The following is a 19841-nucleotide window of genomic DNA, read 5'->3' as shown; positions in this document are numbered from 1 at the left end:
TAAGGTGATGCAACGCCCGGTTATACTGCGTTTCTGTCTAAATGTATAGTTTCTAGAGCCATGGCGTCATAATGATGGTATTAAGAGGTGGAATAATTCAGGTAGGACTGTGTAGGACATCACTGAAGGCCTAGGTGTGAAATGCACGGCCCGCCACTGTAACACACACACACGGCAACGCTCACCACCAGCACACAGACACACAATGGCAGATGCAAGTATCAGCGAGAGCAGCAGCGCATTTGCAACTTCGAAATATAACCACTATTTTCAATTTGCGGGGATAAAGGACGCAAAAAACCTTACGGTAAAATGTGAACTGTGTGCAGGACAGAAAGCATTGTCCACTTCGAAAAACAGCAATGCCAATCTCCTGAAGCACCTAAATAATGTACATGGGGCCAGGGGCGTAGCTGGAAATTCTGGGCCCCATGAAAGAATCTATTTGTGGGCCCCCAATCCATGCGAGTGCGCATTAGCGCGCACGCTAAAAAAAATGTGGCCATTTATTTATTGATGAAAACGCATAATATGGTTTTTACCTATACATTCGGATCAGCAGTTCAGCACCAGTTCAGGATGTCGCATTGCGTTCATCTTCAATGAATGGACCAATGCAATAGTCTACCAAACAACCTTGAGTTGCACTAGCTAGGCATATTTTCCCCTATTCTTGTGACAATGTTTTCTGATACTCAACATACAAAAGCTGTTACTTGTCCTGTCTCTCTGTAATCCCATCTCCAACACAAATAGTCTACTCAAGCACACTATTAGGTTGACAGACACTTACATTTTGATGTGCTCTGTAGTATACAATCGTTCCCTGCTTGGATATACCTTTTACGAAGCAGATTTTGAACTGTCGCGGGCAGAGCACTAGCTTTTTTGCTGTAGCGGCCGGGTTGCTGCCTTTCTCAGCAGAGTGCTAAAGCCCTACCTGTTACACGCGCAAGTAATTCGAGGAGGCGCGAGTGACAAGTGTTGAGTTATTGGTGGGGACAATTCAGGATTCTTGGATACTGGTGGGGTCAGAACCTTGCGTCCACCCCCAAAACGACACGATGAAACCCAACCTCGAAAACCCTGTTGAAGTTAATGAACTGTAATGGACTGCAAGAAATCAACATGCACTGACTATCAACTTTATCTTCTGTCTATTTAATTGAAAATTACACCCAATACTGGAATGAACAAACAAAAAATCTCAACATTCTTTGACTTATTAAATTAAGATTTGAACAACACAAGGACAAAAGTATAAATTAACTGAAGATTTGAACATAATTATAAAACAATAAACTCTCAGGACATGAACACACTTACAGCAAACAATGAAAAATGTAGTGCGAGAGGACTATGCATCAGATAGTAATTGTTCACAATGTGGGCTGTAGCCTGTCAGCTTACTATAGGGAAACATCCCACAATCCTGTCATAGACTGGATTTTTATTCCTAAATCCCGAACGCCAATCGCCGGACCTTCTTGGTGGCAAAATCTTTTACGAGCTCTTTGAAATCAAGTGACAGAGCCAGCTTGCTTTCAATCGATAACATTGCAAGGCTGTTCAACCTCTCTTGCGACATGGTAGATCTTAAATAGCTCTTGATAAGTTTCAACTTACTAAATGATCTTTCACCACCAGCTACGGTAACTGGGAGCGTCAAGAAAATTCTGAGGGCAATGCAAACGTCTCCAAAAATGCTCTGGAGTTCCATCTTGTATATTGCATTCAGTAGATCAAGAGAGCTACAATCAGGGGGGAAAGTGGCAGAAAATATTTTATTGAGATGCCTTATCTCACTCTCAAACTGATCTGTGAGATCCTGTGAGTATTTCTCCCTCAGTGGCTGACACACAGAAGCCATGACACTGTCACTCAACTTCCCAATTTTAAGTATGGCAGCAAATTCTTCAACAATATTTGCTGTTGTTTGGAACCGAGTGTCCAAGTCACTTATGATCTGGTCCATGGCAGTGAGAAACACAGTGTTACGGAATGTTGTTTCTGGCCTATCCTCCTGACCTGTTCCTTCAGCAGTTTCATCATGAAACCTCTTCCTCCTCCTCTCACGGCAAAGTTCTTTTTTGAAATGAGATGGAACCTCCATTTCCTTAGCTACCATTGATGCCTCAGACAGAATAGCATCCCATCCATTTCTGAGAGTCTGCATCTCATCTCTTAGTGCAGCAACATTACCTGCCTCCACCTCTATTGAGATTTTCCCTGACTGGAGTATCACATTTCTGTCATCAATAGATTGCAATACTTTCACCCAAATGGTGAGAAGGACAATGGCATCAAATGACATGAGGTAGTTCCTCAGACCAACAGCTTCAGATCTGGCCTCACCTGTGAGACTGCATGAGCTCAGTATGGTAGCAAGGGCTTCAATGACACCAGGTAGGTGCTTTGCTACAGGTTTCACAGCATCAATTCTCGCACTCCAGCGAGTGTCAGATAGCCTATGTACAGAGCAACCTGTTTTCTTTTTGTATATAGACCAACGAGATGGACTGGCACTTACAAATGTGTAGAGGCGGTTAATGTAACCAAAAAAGTTGGATACTTCAGGGCTCGATTCTGCAGCATGCACGCCTACCAGATTCAACGTGTGGGAGGCACAAGGTGAGAAAGTAGCAAGATTATTCTTTTTCAGTATTTGTGCTTGGACTCCCTTGATTTTCCCTGACATATTCGCCCCATTATCATACCCTTGCCCCCTGCAATCACTAATGTCTATCCCTAGATCCAGAAGCACACTCTCCATCATGCCTGCTATTTCACATCCTGTTTTTCCGTTGAAATCTTTGAATTCAATAAATCTTTCAGTGATCTCCCATTCGCCTGTGTCTTCATTATAATGTACATATCTTATGAGCACAACATTTTGCTCGGTGTGGGAAATGTCAGGCGTTGCATCACAAATGATTCCATAGTATATGGCATCCTCCCTTTCCGTCAGAATGGTTTTTAAAACCTTTCCCCCACACAATTCAATAAACTCGTTCTGGATGTCTGGGCTCAGATAATGAGTTAGCTGGCTTCCTTTTTTGGATGTCCTGATTTTGTCTAAGTGGTCTTTCAAGAGTGGATCATATCGTGACAAAAGTTCTAGCGTACCTACAAAATTTCCATTGTGGACATCGCCCAAAGCATGCGTTTTACCTCGGAAAGCTAAATTCCTCGTTGCCAAGTGCAGAGTGACATCAAGGAGTCTCTGCAAGATAGCTTTGTTTTTCTCAATTTCAGACTGTAGCTCTCTCTGCAACTGATGATCAACGCCACATGCAGTCATAACCGAACACTGTAGGTGTTTCCATCGCAAATAACAGTCCCTGTGATTCCTACTTGTTTCATGGCTTGGGAATTTATCATACATGCGACGCCACTCGACGTCACACATCTTGTATCCCTGGTCACTACTCAAAGCACTAAGAGAGGGTATTTTTTGCTCCTTGGAGAAAAGAACACATGGTATGCAGAACAGTGCATTTGCACTTTCACTGTGAATCAACCAGTCCCTTTTCACTTTTCCCCTACCCTTATCTGCTTTGGTGTATTTCAAGTAATCTGGAAATCTCTTTCCCTTTGAATCATGTGGAATTTCTTGATCTGTTTCTCGCATTGCTAATTTCTTTACAATAGTTGCCCTGTCCTTGTCACTCATCCTAGCTGGGAACAACCCTGGGTCAAGTGATAGCAGATCTTCTACCTCAGACACCACTACAGGTGGCTCAGTATCTGTGGCATCCTGTGTCGGAGCCTCACTTTGTCCCTGACATTGACTGTCCATAGCTGCTTCCTCCTCATCTGTGCTGCTTTCATGGTCCTCGACCTCTTCTTGTACTGGTACCTCTGCCTCTTCACCTCTGCTCTCCTCGTTGGCTGCCTTGCTCGAAGGCCCTGGCTCTAGAGTATCCATAGTGTACATAATTTATAAAATGCCCTATAATAGTAATAACACAGTACAGCTCGAGCTATCTCTTAATTGTTATAATAATAATAATAATAATAATAATAATAATAATAATAATCATTTGTATAGATATTTTTCAATTGCTCAAATCTAGCTATAGCTACTGTAACAACCTCAATTTAATGTGCCAGTGGTCAATGGTATTGCAATTACTGGAAGAACTAGAGTAACTAAATGTGAATATTACCTAAAGTTGTATTCAATGCATGGTAAGCATATTTAAAATCTGTTTGTTAACCCCAAGCCCTGCTGCTTTACCTCCCTCTCCTTCAACTGGGAACCGGCCTGAGGGAAGGGGTACTGATCCTGAAGCCGCATCTGTGCATTAGAGCAGATGTGATTAGCATGTAACATTATACAGGTTAGGTTAGCTAGCCATAGCAAAAGGGCATAGCTGCTGGATACAAATTCACTGGGCTCATCGACACTCATCTAATTTTTGATAGCAACAGGTAGCTAACGTCAGCCACAAAATGTTGGCTAAGCTGTTATGGGCTTCAAAACAAGTTCTGTGAATAAATACCTTTCTTGTGAAAATACTTGGTGACTATCTGTCGACCTCTTTTATTATTTTCCTCTTGCTGACGTTTTTTCTTTCGTTTCTGAGCTCCTGATTCATGAGCTGTAGAGGACATTTTCCTGTCAGTCTGTTCAAGCTGCAAGCTGCTGGTGCACTGCTGTGCCGCCTAGTTATAGTTGAAAGTGGGGGTGCAAGATTAGTAACTGGCAGGCAAGGGATGGTTTGGAGTGGGTCAGGCACGACCACCTCCATGGCAGAATTGTTTTAATTTAATGAACACCTGTACGTGCAATTTCCTGCAATATAGAGCACAGAACTGTCTCAAAATCCTATGGGATCCTAAAGGATTCCTATAGGGTTCCAAAAACGTATAGAGATTCCTATAGCATTTTTTGACTAGGGATGTTATCCTAGGTCTCTTTCTCACTTCCTCTGCCTCCTCCCTGAGTCTGCACAGTCACCACATCATTCTACATTAAGGAGAGCAATACACTTATGAGTACACTGAACTGGTTTGAATACACAATCTTTATGCTACTCTGTAAAGAAAGGGAGAGAGGGGGGAATATATTATCCAAGTATTTGTGTCTTAATTTGTTATGTTATCCTACACTTTAAGCTGACTGATATTTCCATTACCTGTAACTCTTGTGTCTCTTTCTCTCCTTCTCTGCCTCCTCCCTGAGTCTGCACTGTCACCACCACATCATTCTACACAGGAGAGCAATACACGTATGAATACACTGAACTGGGTTGAATACATGATTTTTTATTTTTTCTGCCATGTTCTACCTGGTTGGCTGGCTGGCTACACACACACACACACACACACACACACACACACACACACACACACACACACACACACACACACACACACACACACACACACACACAGTGTGCAGGTTAGTTACAGTAGGAGATGGGCTTCTATCATATTATCTTCTATCATTCTATAATTCATTCTTCTTTTATTTTCATTTCAGGTAGTTGTACCTTAAGAGAATTGAAGGCTGGCATCTGTAAATGCAGATAGATATAAGTACTTTATTCTTATTTTATTATCATTATTTTCTTTCCAATGAAATGAAATCAGAAAATAAGTGGTATATGATGGAAAATATGAAAGTCAATGCTTGAAGGAAAATGGACTTCGGAAAAGTTTTTTATTTTGTATTTACTGTTCTGTAAAAGTCTTGTCGAATGCAATGTTTTATGTTTTGTGTGGACCCCAGGAAGACTAGTTGTTGTCATGCAACAGCTAATGGGGATCCTAATAAACTCAAACTCTAATGGGCTTCGATCTACCAGGTAGCTAGCTAGTCAAACACACACACACTGGTTGATGTTACTAGCTAGCTAGCAAACGTCAGCTAACCGCTAGCTAACATAAAGAGTGACCTGTAATTCAATGCAGCGAAAATGAAGAGAAGGTGATGATTATAAATGTGTTTTATTGTATTGAGTGGTAGAAGTAAAGACATGTCTAACATATTCTTTGTTTGAACAACTTACTGAAAAGGTCTGCCACCAATGACAGACTGTTCGCGGTGATTTACACTCAGCCTACCTGCATCAGGACTGCTGTGGGTGGGAGGCAGTTGATCAAACCATTGTGAGCGAAATGCGGGGGGGGGTCACAATCTTTGGAAACTTAAAAACTCGCTATTAAGTGTCTATAATCAGCACAAGTTCTTTCATTGCGTATTATTAATTCGATTGAAATTACACACTTATGTTTACAGTGATATATTGGGGGGGAAATGTCATATTTTTCATATGATCAAAAAGTGGGGGTGCAAAAGCACACGTTTGCTCCCCCAAGGTCAATTGTGGGGATGCACCTGCTCCGCTTGCTCCATTGCTCAGGCGCCCATACCATGCAATGAATGAAGGGAGGGGTGCTCATTCTGTCAAACAGAGTAACAAGCACCTGTTTGTTTCTTTTGGGACGTTTTTTTTTAATACAGGCAATTATACTTTTGAGTCATTTACATTAACTTACTTTAGGATAATAATAAAACCATATTAATAAAAAGATAATAATAGTGTTCTCTGGGCCCCCCCCCCAGTGCTGGGCCCTTGGAATCATCCTAACCTCCCCCCCCCCAGCTACGCCCCATGATGGGGCTATAAAACTAGTCGCCAAAGACCCCACCGTCTCAACCACCGGCAGTGACCCAGATGGAAGAACACCATCTAAACAGCCAAAAAACGATTTTTTTTAAATCGCCACATGTCACCCAGAGTCAACTAAATTGATTGCCAGGTATACGTTGTTAAGGACATGCTGCCAATCGCAACGGTCGAGTCTGTTGCCTTCAGAGAACTAGTCAGCAAAAAACAACACAAAAACTTGTATTTGTATTGTTATTATTTTTAAAGTAAAGTAACTTGTTACTTTTATAATTTAGTAACTAATAAAGTAACTAGTTACTTTTTTGAGAGCAGTAACTATAACTATTACTAGTTACTTTTTAAAAGTAACTTGCCCAACACTGTTCAAGACACTCTCACTCCCTAAACGTGACGCTTGGTCAGGGTCCCGTGGCGTGCAGTTGGGACGCGCCGAGGCTCCTTCAGCTTCATAAACGGACGCAAAGAGCTTTCAACTGATTGCAATGTATTCCCATCGGCGGCAGTATTTGACGCTTAGGGAAGCACCGCATCCATTTATGTCGGCAGCTCTTAAAGGCAATGTGAGCGTCCCTTCCCATTGGATAACGGAGAATTGTACACCCGGAAGTAAGTATTCTCCTTACTGTCGATTGATTTGACAGTGATATCTCCACTACTCATCAACTCAAAAACACCATATTACCTTTGTTAATTAAACAACATTGATAGATTTAAATTGTGTACAATGCTTTTGTGTTTTTCCGCTTAAATTCTGAGAAACAACTGGTTTTCTCTGAAATGTGGAGCGCCAAAAAGACACACTACCCACAATCCCCAGCTATTGTTGTGACGACGCCTGTCCACTTTGACAGACCTTGTGATAAGTTAACAAGCTTTGTGATTGGATGAAACATAAATTCATACAAAAAAAGTGACGTAAATGTTACTCTCATCTATTATTCAAAACCATATGGCCTCAGAACAGTCTCATAATACACACATGCACACAGAAGGATTCACACTTGTATTTCATGATCCGCAAAAGGATTCACACTTGTATTTCCAGATCCACACTTGTGTTTTTCAATGCACACACAAATGTGTTTCGTTTCATATACATGTAGGCTAAATAAAATCCAAATACAGAAAAAGGTTTTACATATGTATTTTTGATCCACACATATTTGTTTTCCGTTTAAAACCTCTGAACCTGCAAACACAAACGGCTTTATGTGCATGGATCGCTCTGTGTGGGTTTTTTGAGACTCCCCTGACGGTCAGCCGATTCGTACTTGTAAAAAAATGTTTCTATAGCCAATCAGATGTCTCCTTCATTCTATCACATGAGCGCGCCCCCATGAGGGTATGATTTCTTATGTTCATGACACTTCATATACGGATTTTGCGCTGTACGGTCAGCTCGCTAAACAGAGGGCGGAGCATCAGGTGATCATGCAGAGCTGCGTGTCTCCATCAGACTCAGCAGCTGATCTGATCTCTCTCTCGCGTCCGGTTAAACTTCACTCGCGTTTATGCCCATATCGATCAGATCCAGCTCTCCTGATCGGCCCTTATAGAGAGCACCGATCAAACTATTAAGAGTGAATATCGGCCGATAATGACCGGCGGGGCTCCCCCCGTTGACAGTTCACTGTCTAGCACTGGCTTCGTAGTGCACTGATCGATTAGGCTAACCTAACCTGTAGCTGCTCCCTCCACACTCACAACAACTTCATACAGACATAAATAAAGCAGCTGTATTCGCCATACAGGAAACACACATTTAAAACGGTTTTGCCTGCTGTTTTTGTGTACACAAGCATTCATCAATGGTTCGCAAAGTGGCACTGTACCTTCATAATATAAAGGCTTGCATTTGCGTGCATTTCCTGTTCGGAAAGTGGCGCTGTACTGAGAGTGGAGGTGGCCTGAGATTAGCGCCTGCAGGCAGGCTCCATGGACCTGTCAGCTCCGGACAGCGCGAAATGCGCACATGAAGCGCTACGTCATGAACGCAAGAAATCTACCCTCGTGGAGGCGCGCTCATGTGATTGGCTTAGAATTTAGGATACATCTGATTGGCTATAGATAGAAAAGATTATAAATACGAATCGGCTGACCGTCAGGGGACTCTCAAAAAACCCACACAGGAATGCACAGCGATCCATGCACAGAATGCGGTTTGTGTTTGCAGGTTCAGGGGATTTAAACGGAAAACAAATATGTGAGGATCAAAAATACACATGTAAAACCTTTTTCTGTATTTGGATTTTATTTACATGTATATGAAACGGAACACATTTGTGTGTGCATTGAAAAACACGAGTGTGGATCCGGAAATACAAGTGTGAATCCTTTTGCGGATCATGAAATACAAGTGTGAATTCTTCTGTGGGCATGTGTGTATTATGAGACTGTTCTGAGCCCATACATTTGCCCCCAACATTTGCCTTTTTACACATGGAGACAGTAAATAAAGTGTAGTCACATGTGTTCCTCTGCCACTTTATAAATGCTTGCTTTTGTTATGTCTGCTTCTGCCTAGCCTAAGCTGTTTCAAAATTACAAAAAATGAGTGACATCCCTCTGTCAAGTTACTAATATTGCAAATTATTGCTTTAGTTTAGACAAAGACGTTATTCATTGATTTCTTGTGTCAATGGTTAAAATAAAAACAACAGTTATCACTAAAACAATGTTGGATAGGTAATCCCATAGCCTGAAACAATTAAAATAATTGAAATGGACTATTAACATGTTTAATATAGTCTTTGTTCAAGTCTGTATAATGTAACCACATTAACTCTCTCGTTGCAATTCTTTCCGTCACAGGCATCGGCACAATTTAAGAAATAGACCATGCTTGACATCCTAAAATCCAAGAAAATCAGATGCATAACTTTGATGTGTCTCATTCTGTGGTAAGTGTTAGTTGTTTTGAATCATTCTTCAATTACATAATGGTAACAAAATTACTACTGCTATTTGTGGGGGAAAACTTCTTTGTAGCAATGCAGTTGGAGTCAACGACACAGGAGGGAGACACGGGGAGAGCTGGAGCTCTGATGTCAAACACTGATGGTTTATTTAGGAGCTTCGGCCGGATAATTCACAAAACAAGTCAGAGGAGAGAAAAAAAAAAGGAGTCAGAGGTTCTGACTTCACGGTAGAGTTGCCACGTCAATTCTGAAGAACTCTACCCCAGACCCAGGGCCGTATCCACCATTGAGTTCACCGCTGTCCGGACCTCTGTAATTTTTCCCGAGCTGTGTTTATAACTAAACTTGTGAAATAACTGCACTTAAAAGGGATTCTTTGTAGTACGTAGCCTCGATTAAAGCAAACAGAAGAAGACGACATATATCAACAAACCACCACAGCCCTTTCTCATTTCACTAAGATTCCCCTCCTCGACTCCCCTCCTCGACTCCTATACTCGTGTCTTAGTCCCGCCCACAGGAGATGCAAGCCGAGGAGGGGAGCCGAGGAGAGAGGGGGAAGCAGCAGGCCGTTAGAGAAATGAGAACTCCTCTCCTCTGAGCGGTCATTTTAAAGAGACGTTCATTAATGATGACAGGAGGCACAGCAGCCCTCTGCCTGATGGACAGATGTGTTCATGACGACCTATATATTTACTTTTAATTCATTCACAGTGCGGTATAATGAGACAATAACAGACTACAAATGCGGACACACACACACACACTCACGTATATATTTATAAATATATACAATTTCAGAATCAAACAGAGCACTCTCATAATAGCTCAACACTATCAGAGACTGGATATATCCCCCCCCTCTCTCTGGTCGCTACAATGAGGAAAATAAATTACGGGCCAAAAGTTTTATTTACAAGTATTAAAAGTAAGCAGAGGACACCGAACCAACTGAGACCTGTCTGTCCGCCGCATCTACGCACACACTGTACAGTACCAGGCACACCTACACACTGTACCACACGCATTACAGCTCCTAAAGCATATAATCAGGCTACAGCCATTGTGTATTATGTGAAGCACTCTTTAACAAAAACTCTTTGTTTTGTTACGCCCAGATCTCTAGGGAAACCTAGGCGCAGCATAAAATGTGCATTCTCTCCTCTTTTCCCACTCCCAAGAACATAGACAATGACACAGAGAATGCCGTTTGGTAAATTTAATTACCAATGTTTTCTTTTTAACAAATAAGTGCAACAACCCACAAAACAAACAAATCTCTGAACACAAAAATCTTGCCTAACAAATACAAAAATAAACATACAGGACTCTTACCTACACTGAGGTAAAAACAGGAGAAAACGAGAACCAACCAAAAGAAAAAAGGGTTTCACACTTTCACGTAGACTAGATGCATCCACGAAGGAGCCGTGGAGGACCGTGGAGGACCCATCAGTGTATCCTCGGTTATAGCTCCTCCAGAGAGCCTCCTCGATGCTCGATCTTTGGAGAAATTAGATGTCCTTCAACATGGCACGCTGAAATTCATTTCCGGGTCACTACCGGATGACCGAGGAGTCGAGGAGGGGGATTTAATGAAATGAGAAAGGGCCCCGGACTTGTATCGGAGCAGCGGAGGAGTGATGAGATATCTGGAGATCTGAGTCCAGCGGTCTGCTTGTGTTTCTGTTAATCAGGACATTGATCATATGACCAGCAGATCCTGTGTGAACGCACTACGTTAGTCAGTGGACGTCCGACAACATGCACACTAACTTATATTGCAGCTATAGGCTATACTTTGTTTTACATTCAGTGGCGGAGCCAGGACATTAGTGGGGTGGCCAGGATGGAACCAGTGATCTTTTTGGGGTGGCATTGAAATCACTATTATATGAACATAAAAATACATCTCACTATAAAATAAGTGGTTATTTAAGGCACCTACAACACACCTCTACATTATTTTGGATTAAGCTAGTGGTGGAATAGATCAAATAATATTCCATATATCTAACTATTTTTTTCTTATTCCCACAGGCAAAGTATCAACAAAGCTTACATTATACAAATGTAGTGCGATATACAGATTGTTTAGCTGATGATGATCAGCAGCCCTATGAGCTCATTCTCTCAGTGTATCATCAGGAATACAGAGACACACACACATCATTTAAATAAGAATTTTGAAATTAAATTATTGGTTAAGAATAAACATTTTAAAGTAAATAACAATAAACAATAACCCTTAACCCTGCCCCGGTTGTAATTTTACAACATTACTTTAAGCTATCAATGTACAGATCTATCTGCTTCTCAAAGCAAATGTCAAATACTCATTACAGCAGTTGATGGACTGCTTAACAGAGATAAAGTCCTGGCTGAGCAAAAACGTTCTAAACCTCAACGAGAGCAAGACTGAGGTCATCTTTTTTGGACCCCAACCTCCAGCCTCTCCGGTTGGTATTCTGGGCTCTCTCAATAAAAACATCCTCCCCTCTTTCATGAACCTTGGAGTGACCTTCACTAGCACTTTTAAATTCGACAAGCAGGTCCGCACCGTAGTCAAATCCTGCTTTTTTTAAATGAGACTATTGGCCAAAACCAAGTCGTATTTATCTTTTAAAGACTTAAAAAGCGTTATTAATGCCTTCGTAACCTCAAGACTGGATTACTGCAACGCTCTATACGTGGGTATGGACCAGGCCTCAATTAAACGCCTGCAGCTAGTCCAACACGCTACAGCACGTTGAGGGAGGCACACAGTTTGATATAGTGTATTTCTGGTATATTCATTTTAATGTCACCTCATATATTCGTGTGTGTTAAATTTGAAGGGACAAAGTACATTTTTCCTCTTTAAATATAGAGAGGCTTTTCATATATTCCTGAAACAATGTCCCATTACTAATAAATATAGCGCAATAGTCTTTTCTTCCACTTTTATGTGTAATCAAAAGGGTGTTTTTTTGGCTATCTGTGGTTGAGAATAATACAAATGACCTTTGACATCTGCTTTGCAGTTCCCAGACCTCTGAGTCTCTGGCTTCCTCTGTTAAGTGCTAAAACTATTATTGATTAAGCCAAAGGACATTTTCCTCAAATATAATGCAGTTAAAGTCCTGTTAATTAGTGATTCATGTCCAGCATACCTTATTTAAGAAACGATAAGGATGTTGGGGTGTTGAAATGTACGTGTGTTTCCTGCAAGACTCTTATCAGATCAGGAGATGATTGGGTCACACACGATTTAGAGGGACAATGGTCCTTCTGATTCTAAAGTAAGCTGACTTTGGGGTGAAGGGAAGTTCAGGGAAGGCCTTAGGCCATAGGAACAGTTAAGCTTTGTTATTTACCTAATCCTAAAGATGTCATGAGATGATGACTGGTAAATCTATACAAGCATAGCTTTCAGAGGGGAAAACATGTGACTGTTGTGTGATAAGATACATGATAGGATGTGTGTGTGTGTGTGTGTGTGTGTGTGTGTGTGTGTGTGTGTGTGTGTGTGTGTGTGTGTGTGTGTGTGTGTGTGTGTGTGTGTGTGTGTGTGTGTGTGTGTGTGTGTGTGTGTGTGTGTGTGTGTGTGTGTGTTGAAGATGTTCAGGGGGAATGAGTATGTGTCCTGTCAAAGAGTCCTCTGTCATGACTCCAAATCATTGATTTGGGGACTGCCTGAGGGCAGAGGGACACACACACACACACACACACACACACACACACACACACACACACACACACACACACACACACACACACACACACACACACACACACACACACACACACACACACACCCGCCCAGAAGTGAAACCGACCAATGGAACACTCCTCCATCGCTACACCCCAGCCAGAGCTTTAAGGTCGGCCGACCAGCTGCTGCTGATAGTGCCCAAGACCAGGCTCAAAACCTGAGGGCACCGAACCTTCGCAGCAGCTGGCCCTAGGCTCTGGAACACTCTGCCCCTCCATGTGAAGTCGGCCCAGACCCTAGGGGTTTTTAATACTCTTAAGACACACTTCTTCTCCCTGGCCTTCTAGTCAGAGCGGAGCACGACTCCTGACTTTTCCCTGTGTTTTTTATCTGTTGTAATTTATTGTCTTTTATTGTGATTGTATTAATGTTTTTTATTACATGTACTGTACAGCACTTTGGCTCGACCAAAAATCGTTTTTTAAATGTGCTTTATAAATAAAACTTGATTTGATTTGATATCAAATAAAGTCAGTAAATGTTTTTGTTTTTTTAAAAGACTACATTTACATAGTCAAAATATCCTTTTGTTCAGCCTCACAATGCTATTGGGTAGTAAATGTGTTTATAGGTCCTGCCCTCTGGCCATATATATAAGACTAACATTCCTGACAATAGATCTCAATGGTCATCTTTTATGATGTAAATGCCTTTTTAACAATAACATTTTTGAATGGAACATTCTCAACACGAATGCATCGATCCAAATAAATATAACTTAAATATGTGGGAAAATAATGTGTTTGAAATGTATAATTGAAATGAGATATTAGCTTTTTGTTTTGATATATATTTAAGCAATAGCTCACGACAGGCCGTGGTATATGCTCATTATATCACAGCTAAGGGGCGTGGTCCTCTTGCCTTTGACCAGTATAATATTATCAACAGCTCCCGGAAACGTAAGTTCTAATATTACACTAGATAGTAAACTAGAATGCTTTTCAGCCATAAACCTTGAACAATTAAATTCAATGATTCTCTCTTCTAAACCATCAACGTGTATCTTAGACCGGATTCCAACTAAGCTGTTAAAATAAGTTTTTCCATTAATTAGCACTTCTTTATTAAATATTATGAATATGTCTTTATTATCAGGCTATGTTCCACAATCATTCAAAGTAGCAGTGAGAAAACCGCTTCTTAAAAAGCACAACCTCGATCCAGAGGTTTTAGCCAACTATAGACCTATTTCTAATCTTCCGTTCCTCTCAAAAATTCTTGAGAAAGCAGTCGGAAAACAGCTGTGTGATTACTTAAAAAACTATGATTTATTTGAAGATTTTCTGTCTGGCTTTAGAACACATCATAGCACAGAGACAGCTCTGGTTAAAGTCACAAATGACATTCTAATAGCCTCAGACAAGGGACTTGTCTCTTTTCTTGTCTTGCTCGATCTTAGTGCTGCATTTGATACTATCGACCATGATATCCTATTGCAAAGACTAGAGCACTTAGTTGGCATACAGGGAACTGCTTTAGGCTGGTTTAGGTCCTATCTATCTGAACGCTCTCAGTTTGTACGTGTCAACGATGAATCTTCCATGCAAACCAAAGTTAGCCATGGAGTGCCACAGGGCCCAGTGCTTGGACCTATTTTGTTCACACTATACAGGACTGTCTCAGAAAATTAGAATATTGTGATAAAGTTCTTTATTTTCTGTAATGCAATTAAAAAAACAAACATGTCATACATTCTGGATTCATTACAAATCAACTGAAATATTGCAAGCCTTTTATTATTTTAATATTGCTGATTATGGCATACAGCTTAAGAAAACTCAAATATCCTATCTCTAAATATTAGAATATCATGAAAAAGTATACTAGTAGGGTGTTCAACGAATCACTTGAATCGTCTAATTAACTCGAAACACCTGCAAGGGTTTCCTGAGCCTTGAAAAACACTCAGCTTGGTTCAGTAAACTAAATCACAAGTATGGGGAAGACTGCTGATCTGACTGCTGTCCAGAGGACCGTCATTGACACCCTCCATCAGGAGGGTAAGACACAAAAATAAATTTCTCAAAGAGCAAGCTGTTCACAGAGTGCAGTTTCAAAGCACATCCACAAAAAGTCTGTTGGAAGGGGGAAATGTGGCAGGAAACGCTGCACAACCAAGAGAGATGACCGCAGCCTTAACAGCATTGTGAAGAAGAGTCGCTTCCAGAATTTGGGGGAGCTTCAAAGACAGTGGACTGAAGCTGGAGTCCAGGTATCAAAAGTCACTGTTCACAGAGGTGTCCGGGAAATGGGCTACAATAGCCGTATTCCCATGGTCAAGCCACTTCTGAACTCAAGACAACGGAAGAGGCGTCTGACTTGGGCTAAGGAAAAGAAGCACTGGACAGTTGCACAGTGGTCCAAAGTCCTCTTTTCAGACGAAAGCAAGTTTTGTATTTCATTTGGAAGTCAAGGCGCCAGAGTCTGGAGAAAGGCTGGAGAGGAGCAAAATCCAAGTTGCTTGAAATCCAGTGTGAAGTTCCCACAGTCAGCGATGGTTTGGGGAGCCATGTCAGCTGCTGGTGTTGGTCCACTGTGTTTCATCAAGCCCAGAGTAAATGCAGCTGTGTACCAAGAGATTTTAGAGCACTACATGCTTCCGTCTGCTGAAAAGCTCTATGGAGATGAGGAATTCATTTTCCAGCATGATCTGGCACCTGCCCACAGTGCCAAAACCACCAGTAACTGGTGTACTGACCATGGCATTACTGTCCTCGATTGGCCTGCAAATTCCCCTGACCTGAACCCCATAGAGAATATGTGGGGTATTGTGAAGAAGAAGCTGAAAGACACCAGACCCAACAATGCTAATGAGCTAAAGGCCGCTATTGAAGCATCCTGGGCATCCATAACACCTCAGCAATGCCACAGGCTGATTGCCTCCATGCCACGCCGCATTGATGCAGTAATCCGTGCAAAAGGATTCCCAACCAAGTACTGAGTGCATTAATGGACATTTTCAAATGTTTGATTGTGTTTTGCTGTTATAATAATAATAATAATAATGCTTTTATTTTATAAGGCGCCTTTCAAGGCACTCAAGGTCGCCGTACAACAAGGTTAAAAACAGTTTTTACAAACATAGTTAAAGCAAAACACAGTTTAAAAACATAACTACTAAAAACATACAGCTTGCAGCACAGGTCAGCCATACGCTTGCCTGAACAGGTGGGTTTTGAGGTGAGTTTGGAAAGTGGTGATAGTGTCCATGTTTCTAATATCAGGGGGGAGGGAGTTCCAGAGGTGAGGGGCAGAGCGGCTGAAGGCTCTTGACCCCATGGTGGAGAGACGGGCTGGGAAAACTTTGAGAGTGATGGAGGAGGCAGACCTAAGAGACCGGGTGGGAATGTTGACATGGACAAGGTCAGACAGGTATGGGGGGGCGAGGTTATGAATGGCTTTGAAAGTACGAAAGAGGATCTGTGGGTTATAAATCTTTTTTTTTTACTTGGTCTGAGGAACTATTCTAATTTTTTGAGATAGGATTTTTGAGTTTTCTTAAGCTGTATGCCATAATAAGCAATATTAAAATAATAAAAGGCTTGCAATATTTCAGTTGATTTGTAATGAATCCAAAATGTATGACATTTTTGTTTTTTTAATTGCATTACAGAAAATAAAGAACTTTATCACAATATTCTAATTTTCTGAGACAGTCCTGTATATGCTTCCCTTAAGCAATATTGTAAGGAATCATTCTGTAAACTTTTCATTGTTATGCGGATGATACTCAACTATATTTATCAATCAAGCCTGATGAAGTCAATCATCTAAATAAAATTCATGACTGCCTCAAGGACTTAAAAACGTGGATGACCTTACATTTTTTGATGTTAAACACGACCAAAACTGAAGTTATTGTACTTGGCCCGAAGAATCTACGAAACAAATTATCTAAAGATATACTAACTATGGATGGCATTAATTTGGCCTCCAGTGAGACTGTACGGAATCTTGGTGTTATATTTGATCAGGATTTATCCTTTAACACCCACATAAAATCTATTTCAAGGACCGCCTACTTCCATCTACGTAACATTGCAAAAAATCAGGCAAATCTTGCCTCAAAACGATGCAGAGAAACTACTCCATGCATTTGTTACTTCAAGGCTGGATTATTGTAACTCCTTATTATCAGGGTGTACCAAGAAGTCAGTCAAGTCGCTTCAGTTGATTCAAAATGCTGCAGCTCGTGTACTAACCAGAGTTAGGAAAAGGGACCACATTACTCCTGTTCTGGCTGCCTTACACTGGCTCCCTATAGAACACAGGATAGAATTTAAAATTCTTCTTCTCGCCTACAAAGCCCTTAATGGGCAGGCGCCATCTTACCTTAAAGAACTCATTATACCCTACTGTCCTACTAGGGCATTGCGTTCCAAGAATGCAGGGTTGTTGGTTGTTCCTAGAGTCTCTAAAAGTACAATGGGAGCCAGAGCCTTTTCTTATCAAGCTCCACTTTTGTGGAATCAGCTTCCAGTTTGTGTTCGGGCGGCAGACACTCTATCCGTTTTTAAGAGTACGCTTAAGACCTTCCTTTTTGATAAAGCTTATAGTTAGGGCTGATTAGATTCAGCCCCTAGTTTTGCTGATATAGGCTTAGTTTGTCGGGGGACATCTTACTTCTTCCTTCTCTCTGTCTATACCTGTGTACTCTCATGTTCCGATTAACCCAGCTTCCCCACATTTCTTTCTTTTTGGTGTCTATATATACGCCGGGATCCGGAGTCATGGATGATTCTGCGGTCCTGTGTCATGGATCCCGAGTCCTGGATCTTGAGTCGTGGCTGTGGTCCTGGATCATAAGTCCTGGATGGATATCCTCTTGGATTCATCTTCCTATTATACACACATGCATTTCCAAACATTTGGACTACCTATGTTGCAAATGTATTATCTTTTCAATTTACACACGGCATCTATTGCACGTCTGTCCGTCCTGGGAGAGGGATCCCTCCTCTGATGCTCTCCCTGAGGTTTCTCCCATTTTCCCCTTTAAACTGTGGGTTTTCTCTGGAAGTTTTTCCTTGTACGATGTGAGGGTCTAAGGACAGAGGGTGTCGTATTGTCATACTGATATTCTGTACAAACTGTGAAGTCCACTGAGACAAATGTAACATTTGTGATATTGGGCTATATAAATAAACATTGATTGATTGATTGATAAAGGTGCGTGTGCTCAATCAGGACAGTATGAACTGATGAACTGGGTCAAGGTTATGGGCTTTGGAAAATATTTCCCCAACACTATCTAATTATGGGAATATGCATGTAGTGTGTTAAAAAGTCAAAGTGACATAAAATGTCACTTTGACACGTCTTATCACACATTAGAATTGCCTGTCTGTCAGCATAAAATCTAAGATAAGATAGAACTGAATTTATCTCTGTAAGGAAATTGTGCTGCAACAGCTGTAGTGCAAAGTAGGAAGGGGTACACATGCTCTGCTGCATACCATATTACTGTAATTGAGTAGAATTTGCTTGTGAACCTTAGAGCATTTAAAAAAGTAAAACTTCAACAACTTCTATTTTCAGTAGACCTATAGGTTTTTTCTTTTTTTAAAGTGTGTTATGTTGACTATCCAGAGTACGAGAAACACATGTCCCTGAGGAGAACAAATTATAAATATAGAGTAATAAATACATAGATTACTGTATGAAATCATTTTTACTTTGGGTGAGTTGACTCTAATAGAAGCTGCTTGTTAGGTGGTGCATTATGTGTTTAGAGCGTTATCCAACCTCTTAAGCTAAATCAACAATGTCCACTGAGACAAATGTAACATTTGTGATATTGGGCTATATAAATAAACATTGATTGATTGATTGATTGATTGAGATGTTTGCCGCGCATGCGTACCTGCGTACCAGTGTACCAGTTATGTGCACCCCTGATTATGTTATTGAGGGCGAATTGTCCGGGGCCACAGAAAAAACATTCAGGGCTTTAGGCGATGCCACTGTCATGAACTCAGAAGTGTGCAGTTTGCAGTTTTATCACATGCTAATTGTTCTTTAAGCACCTAGAATAGTGGACTCTGGATTAATACATAAGCCACATGGAGAAAGTTGCTGTGTTACTGAGGTTCCCTTGAGACAAGCAAAGAAACATCTGAAATGTACTTTCTGTCATGTTTTTAATATTCATTAGTTTAGTATTTTAGTGCTTAGAGTGTGCTGCTGTGCAGTAAAGAATGATTATATCATTTTTGTGTTTCACCAGATAAAGTTAAGCTACATATTTAACAGACCCAGTTTCCTATAGGCTTAGCAAATAGACCCTTGCACAATCACCAAACTGACATATGGGTTCAAGGAGGTTCAAATAAAGAATCGGTGCTGATAAGATACCAGAAAAGACAGTATTCAGGGTCTTTATTGTCCCTCTTTCCCAGAAGGGACAATACACATCTGAACTGAGGTCAAATTGGACAGTGTTTGGCTAGTTATTCCCAACTGAGAGAATTTATATTTATTTAATGCATAAGACTTCCCTTCGCTCCGATTGGGAGAAACTTGATG

The 19841-nt window shown here is 41.0% G+C and overlaps 1 protein-coding gene and 1 long non-coding RNA gene across 2 annotated transcripts in view; one reads left to right on the top strand and one right to left on the bottom strand.

The window, feature by feature from the left end:
* The window catches only part of LOC307019144 (organic cation/carnitine transporter 2-like), a 32503-nt gene that overhangs the window by 11430 nt on the left and 1232 nt on the right, over positions 1-19841 (top strand). The gene's annotated exons all lie outside the window — the stretch shown is intronic.
* Positions 3668-7004, bottom strand: LOC307019150. The gene is made up of 3 exons (XR_013802587.1): positions 5142-7004; positions 4506-4668; positions 3668-4300 (listed from the first exon to the last, which is right to left on the bottom strand). It is a non-coding gene; the product is annotated as an uncharacterized lncRNA (long non-coding RNA).

This window comes from Notothenia rossii (genome assembly GCF_949606895.1).
Source record: "Notothenia rossii genome assembly, chromosome: 9".
NCBI classification, from domain to species: Eukaryota; Metazoa; Chordata; class Actinopteri; order Perciformes; family Nototheniidae; genus Notothenia; species Notothenia rossii.
The sequence above is the reverse complement of the archived record's forward strand: the minus strand, read 5'-3'. Positions and strand labels throughout refer to the sequence as shown.